The sequence below is a fragment of the Pleurodeles waltl genome, chromosome 10 (genome assembly GCF_031143425.1).
Source record: "Pleurodeles waltl isolate 20211129_DDA chromosome 10, aPleWal1.hap1.20221129, whole genome shotgun sequence".
Classification (NCBI taxonomy): domain Eukaryota; kingdom Metazoa; phylum Chordata; class Amphibia; order Caudata; family Salamandridae; genus Pleurodeles; species Pleurodeles waltl.
This window is the reverse complement of record NC_090449.1, coordinates 992,509,824-992,526,552: the sequence shown is the minus strand read 5'-3', so window position 1 is coordinate 992,526,552 and position 16,729 is coordinate 992,509,824.

Sequence of the window (16,729 nt, the reverse complement as noted above, 5' to 3'; positions counted from 1 at the left end):
TGAAAGGACCTTTGGTCTCCTAAAGGCCAGGTTCGGGTGCCTCCATCTGACAAGTGGGTCACTATACCACTTCCTTGAGAAGGTATGTAGGATTGTTGTTGTGTGCTGCATGGTGCACAACCTGACCCTCAGATGACATGTGCCCTATCTGCATGAGGAGGGGGGTGCCAATGAAGCTGTTGCACCAGTTGACACTGCGGACAGTAAGGAGGAGGGAGAGGAGGAGGATGTGGACAACAGGACACATATGATACAGCAGAGCTTCCAATTACACTCAGTTAAGAGTGTTGAACTAAACATTTTTCCATTTCAGTGTTTTGCTGTGTGGCTGTATCACAATGCCAGTCATTACCTTTGCATCCCACCTGACTGTCACCTATGCCATCCCATATTGCAGATGTTGCTGTGGTTACAACAGTGTAATGCTGTAATGTGTACGGACATTTGCACAGGATCATGCAGTTCATTACAAACCAATACATTGTACATTACCTTCAGATAAAGCACTATTACTCAAGTTGTATCCGAGGGTGTTTATTGAAAATTGGTATACAATGTAAAGTGCAATAGAGTGCGGTGATGGTTGGGAAAAGTCCAGTGCAGTTGGCCAGTCTGTTTGATGCACAGGTCCAGTGTCTAAGGGCCCATTGGAAGGGAAGCAATGGCAGTTCTAAGTGGACAAGGTGACACAGTGAAGGGGGACATTCAGGAGGGGCTCATTTTGTGGCAGTGGTCTTGGTCTTGGCAACTGTCTCTGGTGTCTGTCTGGGTTGCAGGGACCATTTGTGGGGTGATTCACCTTCTGCAGGGGGGGTTGCTGGCGGCCTGTGGGTCCTGTGGCAGGGCCTCCTGTCACCTAGCTGCAGCAGATGTGGCGGACTGGTCAGTACACTAGCTAGTGGAAGCAGCCTGCTCATGTGCTGTGTGCCACCTCATGATGTTGGCCATGTCACCCAGCACCCCTGCAATGGAGACCATGGTGGTATCGAGGGCCTGTAATTCTTGCTTGATCTCTTGGTGGTGTTCCACCTGCAGCCGCTGGTTCTCCTGCATGATATTTAACACCTGACCCATCTTGTCCAGGGATTGTTGGTAAGCCGCTTGGGCATTAGTGAGTGCCTCCTGGGCAGTCGTCTCCCTGGACCTGCCATCCCTCTGGCACAGGGCTGTCCTCCGACTGTCCCTGGCCCCCTGTGCCTGTGTCCCCTGAACGGTGTGCCCACTCCCACTGACCCCAGGACCCTCATTGTCTTGCCTTTGTGGTGTGGACTCAGGTCCCTATACAGATGGGCACATTACTGATTGACGTGGGGACAGAGGTCAGGGGACATTGGGTGGCTGCTGTGGTGTTGGATTGTGAGGGGGGAGTCTCTTTAGTAGACTGGATGTGGGATGGGGTAGCCGACTGACCATTGGTCCCTGATGGGCCATGGACTTCATCCAGATCCAGAGCACCAGAGTTGCTGTCATCACTGGGGGTATCTTCTGATGGAGGACTGGGTAGCCGTGGCACCTCCTCGCCACTGAGATTGTCTGGAGCACCTGTGGGGATGTAAGTGGTGTATTATGCTATATGCCTGTGACATATTCTGCATCACTAGCTTCCCCAATATTATTGCTGTTGCCGTGCCACCTTTGGTTGTGTATGGTGATGGATTGTGGGATTGTTAGTTCTCTATGCTGTGCATGCATTGGTGGTGGGTGTCCATGCAGGGCTGAAAGGGCTATGCATGCAGTGGGTGTGGCATGCAGGGCTTGACATTTTCATTTTGCTAATTGTGGTACTGCACTGTGTGGGATGGAGTGGAGTGATTGGGGTCAGGGTGGGGGGTTGTGGTGGTATACAGTTATGGGGGGTGATAGGTAGTACATGTTGAATCACCAGTTTCCAGTCCTCCGGCTACTCCAGTGAGTTCCTCAGGATGCAGGATTGCCAAGACTTGCTCCTCTCATTCTGTCAGCTGTGGCGGAGGAAGTGGGGGTCCACCACCAGTCCTCCTGATGGTGAGCTGGCGCCTTGCTGAAATGGAACTCACCTTCCCCCATAGGTCGTTCCACCTCTTCCTTATGTTGTGCCTTGTACACAGGTGTAGTCCCACGGCGTTCACCCTGTCCACGATCCTCCACCATAGCTCCATCTTCCTGGCAATGGCTATCTGCTGGACCTGTGCCCCAAAGAGCTGTGGCTCTACCCTGACAATTTCCTCCTCCATGACCCTTAACTGCTCCTCAGTGAAACAGGGTTGCCTTTGTGGTGCCATGGGTGTTGTGTGATGTGTGTTGGTGTGAGTGTTTTGGGTAATGTGGTGGGGTGTGTGATGTGGAGTGCGTGAGGGGTGTATGAGTGTGAGTGGTGTGTGTGTCTAGTTGTCTCTGTGCTCTTCTTCTAGTCTTTTGGTAGCAATTGGTGTTTGTAAGGTCTGTGCGTAATATGGGTGTGTATTTTAGAAGTGGTGTGGGTATGGTGTGTGTATTGGTATCAGGTGTGTGTTTTTGGTATTGGTCAATGTGGTATTGTTTTGTATGTGGGTGTCCATTCTGAGCGCTGCGGTATGTACTGAAAATGGTTTACCGCAGTTGAATGTCCGCTGTGGTGATCCGTGGGTCATAATGTGGTGGGTGTTGTTTTGTTGGCAGAACGGTATGGGTGTTGGAACTGCCACTTTAGCACTGACCTTTGGGCTGGCAGATTAGTGTATGTGGCAGTATTCTGTCGGATTGGTGTGTGTGTGCCATAATATGTGAACGGATATCCACTACCACGGCGTTATGATTGTGGGCGTGAGCGTGGGGTTAAGCAGGATTTACCGCCAATGTCATAATGAGGGTCTTAATATTTACAAAATGTTGGAAGGTGGGTCATCAGTTGTGTGGCCTGCACAAGTAACGAGTCCGCACACGACCACCACTGGGAAACCAAACACCCCATTGTAGCGCTTGACTCTCATAGGGTAGCGTTGCAGAGCAGTCCAAGGCTTACTCAAGGGAGGTGGTGTGGGCTAGTAATCCCCATTCACGAGCACACAAGCATGACTCTCAATAAATGATTGTCCAGTCTGTGTTTTTTCTTCTGATAAAGTAAAAGTACATTTATTATTCACACACACTACTCAATACTATGCAACAATCTACAAATATATACAAAGTGATGGAATCACTCGGGCAAACATTATGTAATCTCTCAGGTCTCCTCAAGGGAGAGTATAATCCAACAATCCACATGGCAAAACAATCCCAGGGTTCCCCTTGCAACATTTGAACATTTGACAGTATTGAACATTTTGAGAGTAAAGTGAAATGAAGACACCTACATTTGTAATCACATACCTCCATCTTGCCAAGAAGTGGCTACCAGTGTCATTATTCAAATTGGCCTAATCAGAGAACATATGGGACCAACACATAGCACTATAACCATTAGAATTACTTTTAGATTACTTTTGGATTACTACTAATTGACAACAAAATAACAGTTCAACACATGGGGCAATACCAGCCTACACCTATAGTAGGTACCCTTCCACAAGGAGGAACAAAAGTTCACTGAAGCTTGTGCTTCAAACACCAGTCCAACCCTTGAGGGGTTATCTTTCATGTGTCCCACCCTACCTAGGATGGGGACACCAACCGATGTTGGGGGGAGGCTGCGCTGCTCCTGCAGCTCCCCCTGTCTCTGGGCATTCACTTGGTGGTGGCCCCATCTCCCTGGGACCACCACACGCCGTTGTGGGGGCTCAAACTGCGGCCCCTGCCCCGCAAAGCATGCTGGGGCAGCCACATAGATGATGAGCGGCTCTCCCGCTGTGCTGGGGAGAGCCGCTGTGCCTGCCGCTCTGACATTTCTCCCGGGGGTGCCGGTCCCACCGGAACCCCCCGCACCTAACATAGAATCCCTCGTTGGAGGGCAGCCCAGAGAGCCCACCCCTGGCCGCCCCACCAGCTCCCCCCGCAGCCAGCACCTCTGGGTGCTGCCGCAGGAGCCAGCCTGTTGCCTGAGGTCTGCCCGCTGCAGCGGGCAGACGCGGAAAGACTTGCGGTCAGACGGGACGCTCGGGGGAGTGCAGCGGCACTCCCCCCTTCCTCCTGGCATCTTCGGGGTCCTGGGTTGGGGTCCGGGGCCCCTCCTCATCGTGGCAGGGCGTGTGACGGCACTCCCCGAGGTTCTCTTCTTCTCAGGGCCCTTCCTCATCGTGGCGGGGAGCGCGACGGCACTCCCTGAGGCCCACCTCTTCTCGGGGCCCTGGGATGGGGTCTGGGGCCCCATCTGTCCTTCTTCACGGGGGCGCGACAGCACCCCCGACTTCACTTCTGCTGGGGGCCCCAGGATGGGTTCTGGGGCCCCCGCATTCCTTCACGGGGAGCGCAACGGTGCTCCCCGGCATCTGCTTCCGCTGGGGGTGTGTGACAGTGCCCCCCCCCCACTCTCGATCCTCACCGGGCCCCAGGATGGGGTCCGGGCCCCTCTTTACATCTTCACGGGGAGCGCAAGGCTCTTCTCCCTGGATTGGCTTCGCCACAGGGGGGCCCGGGATGGGGTCTGGGGTTCCTTCACACCGTGGCAGGGGGGTGGGCGACAGCGCCCTCCCCATCAGATGAAAATGGACCAGGCTTCACGGGGCCCCGGGATAGGGTCCGGGGCCACTTCCTCTGGTGAGAGGGGGAGTGCGACGGCACTCCCCTTTGCTCCTCTTCCTCCTGGGGCAGCCCCCAGGCCCTGGCCCACCCTTGGGGCACAGTCTCAAGCAGCTACGGAGCTCCATGCGCTTCGTAGCTGCTTTTCCAAAGGTCAAAGGTCGCCATCCTTTTACCTGGGATATCTCAGGCTCCCAAGGGCCGATTTTCATCATTCATGCGTCGTTCTGCTCCTGGTGACAAGCCCTTGCCACCAGGAGCACTCTCCTTAGGCGTCCTGGCCTCGAAGGGTCCCGATCTTAGGGAGCCAGTCCCACTGACTCCCTGTGCCAACCTTTCCTCTCGGTTCCCTCTTTTCCTTCTGGGCAACGTGCTCTCCTTGCGCTAGCCCAGTCCTTCCCCCAACTAGTCCTCTGGGGGGGCAAGGGGGCCTGCTTTCCTGGCTCTGGCATTCACCTCGCTGGCCTGGAATCCTTCAGGGGCAGAGTCCCTGCCCCAAGGGCAGTCAGGAGATTCTTCCTTCCAGTTCTCCATGACGCCTGTCTGCAGTCCCAGTGTCCAGTAGTGAAGCACAGCCAAGAGAGAGAGCTCTCCCCTGTGCAGGACCTTTAAAGTGGGGGTGGAAGTGTCCAGCAGGTCTGCACCTCTGGCCTATCCAGATGTGCCACATCACTTCCTTGCCCCTTCCCCTCCTTCTTGCACAGTCTTCTGTGACAGCTCAAAATGGCATCCTCCAGGAGTTAGTTGCCACATGTGCTATGAAAGTCTCAGCCCCTCCTCCCTGACATTCCTCGCAGGGCTTCTCCAGCCTGCTCCTGGCACGGAATGACAGATGGCTGATTGATGCAAGGCCCTGTTCAAGCAACTGGACAGAGCAGTAATTGGCCCTAATCCTGAGCTGAGTCAGAGAAAGATGACATCCCGGGATGACCCATAAGTTGTACAACTATGCTTTTGTAACCTACTGCATCATTCTTTTCTTACAGGTTACAGTGTACTTTGGTGTGACTCTGGTCTCGGTGGACCCCAGAGAACTGGAGTTGCACCCTAGGCCCTCCTTTCCCATTGACATTCAATGGAGTATCCCCAAAATGCAAATACCTTAAGCACACTGACATTGGCATTGAACTGGGTGTCCCTACAGTGAAAAGACAGTATGCACACTGACTCTCCCTCAAATGTATACATCCCTCTCATGTGACCTACTCCAGGTCACCACCCACTCTGCATAGTTCCTCGTGCACCAGGACTACCTAAGCGCAGTTCTTGGGATGCGCACACTAGGAATCCTCCTCCCACAGCCCTCACATGGGTGCACATCCATGCGCACACATGATCACATGTAACCTGCCCGGGGCCTCCTGCCCTTGCTGCGCCACAGCAGCCTTTCCTTAGCACGCCGGCACCGGCGGTAAACACGCGCAGTCCATTTTACCATGTGTTTACTGTGCATGAGTCACCTCATAGGAGGCTTCCTCACAGTAAACAGTCAAAAACCAGGTGGTCAAAAATCGAAAAATCAGGGCAGACCTGATGGTCAGAACCGTCCTCTATCACAAATTCATATCTCTGCTTCCCTACTCTGGCCTTTTGTTGTTTTGGTGTCATTTGAAAGATAAAAATATTTTCTATGTTTATAAATTTGTGACAGATTTTTATTGTGTTTTGTGCCCTTACCAATAATCCACTTTCCATCACCAACTATGGGCCTCATTACGAGTTTGGCGATCTGCCCTCCAGACTGCCATAGTGGCGGCCGCCAAATAAACACCATGTTGGCGGTCGTACATATCGCCGTATTACAAGTCACACAGGCAGGACCACCAAAACCCAGCCAACAAACTGACACCCCCAGGACTCTGGAAGGTGGGAAAGATGCGGCTCTGTGGGGATGTAAATGCAGTGTTATTGTTTCTGCGTGTGACATCTTGTGCCTGGGTATGTTTCCCTCTATGGTAGTTATTACCAAGGAAGCTTTACCTTGTATGAGTTGTTATTTGGTTGGCTAAGTGATTGTCACTAGTGTGCATGCTGTTGTGATGGGTGTCCATGCAGGGCTGTGAGTGGTGTCCATGCATTGTTGTTGCATGCAGTGCTGGGTACTGGGATGGGTGGGTTGTGATGGTGGGGTATATGTGAGGTGGTGGGGTGATCGGGGTGAGGGTAGGGGTGGAGGTATATGATGGCATACAGGTAGGGGGGTAAAAGTAGTAAATATTTGATTTACCAGAGTCCAGTCCTCCTCCTACTCCTGCCAGGCCTGCAGGATGCATGATTGCTAAGTCTTGCTCCTCCCATGTTGTTAGTTGTGGGGGAGGAGGTGGGGGTTCACCGCCAGTCCTCTGTACAGCTATCTGGTGTCTTACAACCACGGAACACACCTTCCCCGTAGGTCGTTCCACCTCTTCCTGATGTCATCCCTTGTTCTGGGTTGCTGTCCCAAGGTGTTGACCCTGTCCACGATCCTTTGCCATAGCTCCATCTTCCTTGCAATGGATGTCTGCTGCACCTGTGATCTGAATAGCTGTGGCTCTACCTGGATGTTTTCCTCCAGCACGACCCTTAGCTCCTCCTCTGAGAACCTGGGGTGTCTTTGTGGTGCCATGGGTGTAGTGTGAGTGGTGTGTTTGAGGGTGTATGGGGTGATGTGTTAGGGTGTGTGCTGTGAGGTGCGTAGATGGTGTTCTGTGGCTCTAGTTCTGTGGGTGCTCCTGGTGTGTCTCTCTCTCTGTTGTAAATCGTTTGTAGTGGTAAAGGTTTGTGGGTAATGTGGGTGTATGTTTTATCGTGTTGTGGGTGTGTGGGTGTGGTGTGTGTATGTGTGTCAGGTGTGTGTAGTTTGAATTGTGCAATGTGGTGTTGTTTAGTTAGGTTGTGTGTACTTTGAGTAAACGTAAAACACGTAAACTTTGCACTTGTATAGCGCACTACTCACCTGTTAGGGTCTCAAGGCACTGTACTCATACCGCTATGGAAGCCCTCCTGGCTTTTCCCTGTGAGGCGCCCACTCCTGGGCACCCCCAGTGTGAAGCCAGGCATCCAAACGCTGTTGGGGCCGTTGTGGAGATTAAGCAAGCTATTGCCCAGAGTTGCACCCATAAATTAGATTAGGCACCAAGGCGAGAATTATCTGGTCCAAGGGAATTGAGCCCAAGACCTGCCGAAGCGGGACTTGAACCCTGGTCTTGAGCCAGATCTCTGCTTCAGGGTCTGCCGCTCTAACCATTGTGCCACACTTCTCCACTTCTCCACACTTCTGAGCACAGCGGTATGTACCGCCAATGGTTTACCGTGGTTGAATGTCATAATGCTGTGGGCGTAGTTCTGTTGGCGTAACGGTGTGGGTTTTGGTACCGCCAGTTTATCACTGACCTTTGGTCTGGCGGACTTGTGTGTGTGTCTGTATAGTGATGGATTTCTATATGTGGGGCATAACACGAGTAGCGGTATACCGCTGCGGTCGCGGTTTGTTGACAGCAGTCAGCATGGCGGTAAGCAGCATTTACCGCTAATGTCATAATGAGGGCCATAATGTTTTACGCTAATCCTGCAAAGCCCCAGACTTGCGTAAAAAATGATGATGTTAATCACCCTAACTACCGCAATGGTGCACCATATATTAAATATGGTGCACACATGGTGGAGTTAGGGGTGCGCTAAGGGGCACAAGAAAAGTGGTGCTGCACTAACTGCAGTGGCACGTTTCATAAATCTGTCCCTCAAAATGTAAGAGGTTGGTACGAGTTCATCAGTCTATTTCTATGAGATGGAATCCAAAACCTGTCTTCTTTTTAAGTATTGGTAGTGTATAATGTGCAATAAATAAGCAATAATCTGCATAGTTGTAATAACAAATGTTTCAGTAATTACAAGTACCATTAAATGGGTCAAATGTATGTTGAATAAAAAGGAGCTAAAGCTGATCCCTCAGGAACATAAAATTGATGAGCTGAATTTTCATCTAAAAGTTCCCTGCTTTATAACCTCAGACCTGTCTTCCAGAGGGCCATCAAACCATCATGGTGTGGAGTTTTTCCACACACCACTCTACCAGTCTGAGATGTAGGATAAAATATCTCACAACATTGAAGACTGAAAATAAGTGTAATAAAATGTATGCTTAGACACTGCCAATATCAGTCAGCCAAGGTAAGGCATTTATAATAGCCAAAGTAACAGCTTCAATGGTATGAGAAGATTGAAAAACATCTTGATGATAATCAAGGATGGTCTTGTCCTCTGTTTATTCCTAACCTGCACTCTATCTTGACTATATACAGAAATTTTGTTATAGACCTATAATTAGCAAGTATGAGGATTCAGCTTGGAGATTTGTCAGAAAGGGTAAAAATAGCCTGGCTTTTCAAGTGGGATTCATAACAAACTTTAAAGAGTAGTTGGTTACCACTATAAAAATAGGAGCAACCATAGAAAGGGTGTTTGGATAAAATATTGAGGTTTATATGTCGAGATATAGAAATATTGTCAAAAAATATTGGGAAACAAAAATATTTTGATGGATAAGTATAATTCACAAGAATATCGATTTTTAGGTAATTAATATCATTTTTAAGAATATCTGTGTTGCTAAGATCATTTTCTATGATATACTTGTACAAAATATTGTTTTTAATTATCTTCATGTGTACCAGTTTGTAAATTATTTTATATGTTACTTTTTTGGTGTAATTGTTGAGAATAGTTTTAAATATAGTCAGTAATTTTAAGTGATGTATAACTTTTAATTTAATTTTGAATAGTAATTTATAGTGTCCCAACAGGCTGTGGGCTTTGTAGGTGTACAAGGTGGGAAGTTAATCAAATATAATGAAATAACAATTACAATTATCTATTAATGGATACATGGTTAGTTGATTATGAATTATGTGAACTGTGTAGTTATTATATTTTGCAGTTATATATTAGGTGTGGTTTGCAGAATTATTTGTGGTATAGGGTGGGTAGTTCATTAAGAATTAATTAATAATAAATTGTTAAATTGATAATTAATTTTGCAAATTGTGCAATTATTCATTTTTTAGGTTATATATTAGGTGCAGGTTGTTGGTATTGTCGGGGTATATGGTGGGTAGGTTATTAACTGATAATGAATTCACAATTTTTATTAGTTATATGTTGATTATTATGTACATTTTGTAAATATTATTTTTTGTCATAAATTAGTTGTGAGCTGTTGTGTTTGTAGGGGCATAGGCTGGGGAGTTAATAAGTAATACATAATTAACAATTAATTATTAATTTATTAATAATTACTTTATTAATGATTAAATATGCTAATTGAGTTATACCTATTTAATTACTTATATTTCAAGAGTGGGCATCTAGGTTTGTGGGAATATAGTGTGGGAATTTAATTAAATAATAAATGAATAACGTTTTCTAATTCATAATTAAATATGATAGTTTTTAATAAGCATGTAAATTGTTTAAATGGTTTTTATTATATATATATATATATTGTTTTAGATGTTTGGTCAAGCACTGGGTTTATTAAAATAAATGTTACCACTCTGAATTCCAACACTTTCCTTTTTATTGCATAGACTGGAGTGGGAACAGTAAATTTTACACTTCAAAAGTCCTGTGCTTCCCTTACTGTTGCACTGACTGGAGTAGGAATCGTAAATTTGAACCCTTTGAAGTCCAACACTTTCCCTACTGTTGCACAGACTGGAATCGATCTAGTAAAATTTACCCCACTGAAGTCCAACGCTTTCCCTACTGTTGCACAGATTAGAGTGGGAATAGTACATTTTGCCCCTCTGAATTTAAACACTTTCTCTACTGTTGCACAGAGTAGAGTGTGAATAGTGACTTTCACCCCACTGACGTCCAATGCTTTTGCTACTGTTGCACAGATTGATTGGGAATTGTAAATTTTACCTCTCTGAATTCCAACGCTTTCCCTACTGTTGCACAGACTGGAGTGGGAATAGTGAATTTTACCCATCCAAAGTTCAACACTTTCCGTTTTGTTGCATAGACTGGAATGGGAATGTTAAATTTTACCCTTCTGAATTCCACGGCTTACCTTACTGTTGTACAAACTGGAGCGAGGATAGTAAATGTCATACCTCCTACCCCCAAAGTCCAAACCTTTCCGTACTGAGAGTGTAGTGGGAATAGTAAATAGTAAATATGACCCCTAAAAAGTATTATGCTTTCTCCACTGTTGCACTCAGCCTTTGCCATGTATTTACCCGGGGAGGTATTAACTCAATAGCATGTGGGTAGGACAGGCCAAGACAGCAATGCCAAGGTCTGCAGGCACTATCCACTCAATGCAAAAAGACATGCTCACTGTGCATCTTTCCTAACATCCATTTTCATCAACTCGCTATGAAAGTCTAGTCACCTGACAGGATGACTTATGTATGCTGTGTAAAGAACCTGGTGTAACATGACTGTAATTCCTAGGAGGAACAGTACCTCTAACTCCAATAACCAGGACACTAGCCACAATGAGATTGTGCTGCTGTCTGTTAAATCACAAATGCAGGTTACCCACCTGGGAGGGACCAACATACAGATCATGGTATACTTTGTGATTTTCCTAATCAGCTAGATCCATCTTGAGCAGATAAGTCAAGATGAAAATAATGTGGACAGGACGACAGTCTAACCTATGTGCCCTATGAATGTAGGACACCTCAAAGGTACAGAAATGCATCATCTAAATGTTTATGGCAGGACACATATTCACAGTGCATTGACCACATGTTGACATGACAACTAAGATATACAACAACAAGGATCCAGGTCTTCCCGCATAACAGTCCATTATGTCTTGGGGTGACCTAAGCCACATCATGCACACCCAGTGTTTTGACTGCACTGCTGGAAAGGTAGGAATCCATGAACAGACATCCAAGTGCCAAGATACTCAGACATCCTGAAGCAAGGTGACTTGAGATGGAATTGGACTGGTCTATACAGCTGATAGCAGGTGTGCCTCTCAGATAAGGGAAATTTAAAGGCAGCGTGTACATGGCATTAGTAAAATGTCACTGTAAACTGTTGGTGGTATATTTCTCAACACAAAGTGAAATATACCGTCTTTCACTCCAACAGATCTACCTGCCACTGGGTACACAGTGCTCAAGACACTGCTGTTTCCCCATGGATAAAGTCCTCAGTGAGGATACCACTCCTGGGCATGTGGACATTGAGGACAGTGCTGGCCCATCTAGGGAACCTAGTCAGATGACACCCGACAGCCTCACCCTGACCACATTGACTCCTCCCAGCCCTGTTGCAATAACATCTCAGGCAACTAGTCACCCCCCAAACTAGGGTTCAGAGGACAGATTACATAATGTTGTGCCCCCCAGTCCAGGTACCTGTCTTACAACTAGACAGCTCTGACAATGATAGACCTGGACCCAGTGGTGGGAGCCAAACTGTGCCAAGGGTGTAGGAACATGGGGGTAGGGTGTGTGGGAGGGATGGTGTGGGCCAGAGGAATGAGGCTGCTGGGGATGGGTCTGGCCAGGACACCATCCCCCAAGTTTTGGGAGCCTACCAACAATCTCAAGGCATGAATGGCCAGTTACTCACCAAAGTCAGGGAGATCAAGCAGCTACAGAGGGTCTACCACCATGAAATATTGCAACAGTGGGAAGCCCACAGTGCCACCTTGGTCTCCCTAACAAGGGTGCTGAGGGACATGAAGACCACCATGAGCAGGGATCGAGTACAACATCAGACCCCTCACATTGGCCTAATAACATCTGTCCCTTCGACCTCAGTGGCAGCCAGTGGAAGGGAGGCCCTGCCAGTGAAAGGACCTGCCTCAGACACCCTTACCTCATTAGCTAAAGAACCCCCCACAAGCGAAGACATTCACCGAAACAACCTGAAGGTACAGATGCCAAGACCTTAACCACTGCCAGGAAGTGAGCCCTTACTGATGAAGCACCTTTGTGTGCTATATAATCCCTCTGTTGACTGTTCTTCATACACTATGCATTTTCCAGGGCAGTAGGACACTGGACTTTGGACTTTGGATTTCAAATGTTATGGCAGCTACTCCAATGATTACAACCACTATGACTGATTCATTCACTATTTGCATTTTTGATTTAATCAAAATCTACCTATTTGTTCAGAGCACATGTGAATAAACTCATCTAGCATACACTCAATGCCTAATCGTGATTTGTTATCATTGAGGGATGTACAATGTCACATTCATGTGATGGTAATGAAAGGAGGGTTATGGCACAGACAGTGTCAGGCTAAGAAATACTAGCAGCACAACAGCACAAGTAGTCACTCACACCAAATTTTCATTTACACTGTAGGGCCCATAGGCTGTTAAAATGTCTGGATTGTCATTGCCAAGAATGATTAAACATTGTTCCCTCTGGCTACATATCTCACATACCAAACACAGGTCTATCCAACTTAACATACCCAATGACACAGACAGAGGACAGTACAACAGCCGCTAGTCAGAGTGCTATCCCATTACAATGGTTAGGAATCTAGTGGCATGTCACACACCTATGTCAGAGTTGTGGCACAGGCACTATGGCCTGCAATGAGGAAACATCTATGTACAGGGCATACAGGATCTTTATCAACATCAATGGCTCCCACAACATGTAGAATGTATGCCAAACCATAGAACTCTGCTTTAACATGGGCAACATCCTTACAGTGAGGGAAATTAATATAGCTGTCCAGTTTTCAACATTGCCGAGAGAACAGCCTTCAAAACAGAACTGAACATAGGCTGGGACATATTAGCAGATAGGGTCACTGTGTGCTGGAAGGCCACTGTGGCCAGGAAGTGCAACAATGACATGACTTGTACTATTGGTGATATGCTATTTGAATGACGTATGGCTGGCATCAGATCTGGCTCCAACTGATGACAGAGATTCATGATTGTGTGCCTATCCAGGTAGTACAATTGTATGACATGTATTTTATCCATGCTATGCAAGTCTGCTGTGGACGGTATACAGGAGAGTGTCTGATTCTTCTCCTCCCAGGGTAACTAAGTGGCCTAAAAAGAAAAAAAGCCAGTCACTCAATGTGTCCCAAGCAATTTACATTATACATGTCAGACATGAAATATGTCATGTCATGTGAGTCACTATAAACGTGATACACAACATACACCAGGGGTGACACTTGCATATTTGTGAAACCAGGACACCTTGCTTATCGACATTTGTGTACAAAAACCTCTATCTGGTCAGCTACCTCAAGTCCAAATTACTCCATGAACTGACTGCGATTCAATGCGCCAAATCATGGTTTACAAGTGTGGTAGAGGGTGGTGGCTGTAACCCCAATAATGGTGTCACATCTGCAGGACCACATACCTACATTGTAATGGAAATAATTGACCTACCTGACAGGACAAGGCCAGCACAAAATATTTGCAAGCACATCATATTTATGTTTGTGAAGCATCAAAATATATTGTGTAACTACAATGTATACCTCTAAAATGACAGCTGCTTGTCCTACTCCACTGGACATTAGGAACAACCCATGACTGCTAGCAGAAGTCGTCATTGCGGTAGGCGGATGCCACTGCGTGGACACTGCTATAGGATAACATTGCTGCCTGTGGCAGTCTTGGATCAATGGCAGCGTCTGCCTGTGGTGACAGTTGCATATGTGGCAGACGTGACTGCAATTTCTACTGATTCTCTCACTTGACACCTGACAATGCTGCCAGAAACACCTCCATGACCTGAGCTGCTGGGTACCACCTCTGGGAGCGATCCTGCTGCATCCTACAGGTGATAGGGCTCATGCCTTCTCACCTGAAGAGCTGAAGAAGCTGGTGGAAGAGGTCCTACCCCTCTATGGTGCACCAGAGGAGCAGGTAAGTGCACTATGTGCTCACTTTTCTCTTTACCCCTATATCATCTTTCATCATCCTAAGCTTACGCTCAGTTTCCATGATTGTGTCTGCAAAGCCCTGTAGGTGCTGTCATTTTGCATAAACGGTTGAGTCAATGGGCATTTACCTATGTCAACTGATGGGTTTGTAGTCCTGAGACAATGTGGTGAGTGTGCATTGAGTGTTCCATGAACCAACTTGCGCTTCATGCACATGTCTAGGTGAGGAGTTCTGACAGCAATCTCCAGCCTAATCTTGCATTGGGAGCAGGACCATAATATGTGACTGATGTGTTTATATCATATTTGAAAATGTGTGTCACATAGCCTTGACCAATCCTTTGATGCCAGTACCCTATCATCTGTTTCATCCAGCTCTGATGTGTCCAGTGCATGCACATAATATTTTGGACATTGAACATCTGCATGCAGTGTGCCGTAGAGTGATGTGCCATGATATTGGACTCTGCTGTTATGATTAAGAGTCTGAGCGCATAAAATGCAGGGCCAGGTTTCTCTTTCAGTACTATAGTTTTGTGAACACATATGTGAGGATGTGTGTCCCTAAATGTTGATGTGACATACAGACCACCACCACCAGAGCTAGCAGGAGCCTGTATCTGCACATGTCCACACATGGATGGGCTTTCCTCTTTGTGTGCTCAACATGTCACACCTTTAAATATGGTTCAAGCACAATAGGTCTGAATGTAAGCATGCTGTGACATGCAAGGACTGTATGCAGCGGGTGACATTTTGTGGTAGTAGATGTATTTGTGAAATGTTGACAGTGTGCTTTGCCTGTCAACTGCCAATTTTGAGATGTGTTCCATCGTGTTATTGGTTAATGTCATGTGACTAGCTCATGTCCCATCGAAGTCACTGATTTTCTACCTGCCCATTTCAGGCCCTGAGGTGGAGAGTGCATATACTGCTCCCTCATTTTAAGTGTTTGCAGTCTTGCCCGAGTCCAATGCATGCTGTGTGACACAGGTGGAGAGGATTGTTAGGACAGGATGTAATTAATAGTTGCACTGACATGTATGTGACTTAACCATTTAATATTGGACTTGTGGACATAATATTCTGTCTTGCCATTTCCATCCATGCAGGTCTACGCCAATCAGAAAAAGGGGATTGGGGAGAGCCATCACTATGAAGGTGTAGAACCTGGGGATCTACCGCAGGCGGAGAGCCTACTGTCAGAAGAAGTGGGAGGCCCTGAGGCACTGGACCCGGAAGACCGCTGAGAACCAGCTAGGGATGTCCTTCCAACGAGGGCAGAGTGCACTTCGCACCATAACCCCCCTAATAATCTGCATTTTGGCAGTGGCCTATGTGCCCTAGGATGGGTGTTTGAGGCCAGCACAGTGTCACTAGTGGGTGAGTTCATAGAATGATTATGATTGAACCTTTTGGAGGTGATTTCTTCCCCTGACAATGTAGCATGTGTCATGTGTCATACATCTTCTGAGATCAAATTGGTGTGGACATGCCAAGTGTTTCACACTGGTGTGCTCATCCATTTTGTAGCTGGGACCTAGGAATAAACCATGGGGAACCGTCACTCAAAATGCCCAGCCTGGGGCAGAAATGAATGTGTTTATTGTTCAGATATCCTGCTTTAACTGTCCTGTTTTTACTTTTAATCAACAAATCACTCCTGACAAATGCTACGGTCCAAAGGTAAGTATGATATAGGTCATTGTCCCATGTCATGTATCTTAGGATATGTGTAGGTTAACATCTTCAAACAGGCTGTTAGTTTTCTCCATTGTATATTGGGTGTTGGTTGGTGCCTCATAGCAGTCTGTGATGCATGGGTGTCCTGCATTCATGTGATATGACTTACATGTTACATTTTGGCTGTTGTAGCATACTACTTTCCCTTGGTAAATGTCGAATGTGCATTTTCATGGTCAATGTGTCATCAATTTAGTACACATGCCTTGATCCAAATTGTCTGTATCTGAATTACATCGAAGTCACTGATTTTCTACCTGCCCATTTCAGGCCCTGAGGTGGAGAGTGCATATACTGCTCCCTCATTTTAAGTGTTTGCAGTCTTGCCCGAGTCCAATGCATGCTGTGTGACACAGGTGGAGAGGATTGTTAGGACAGGATGTAATTAATAGTTGCACTGACATGTATGTGACTTAACCATTTAATATTGGACTTGTGGACATAATATTCTGTCTTGCCATTTCCATCC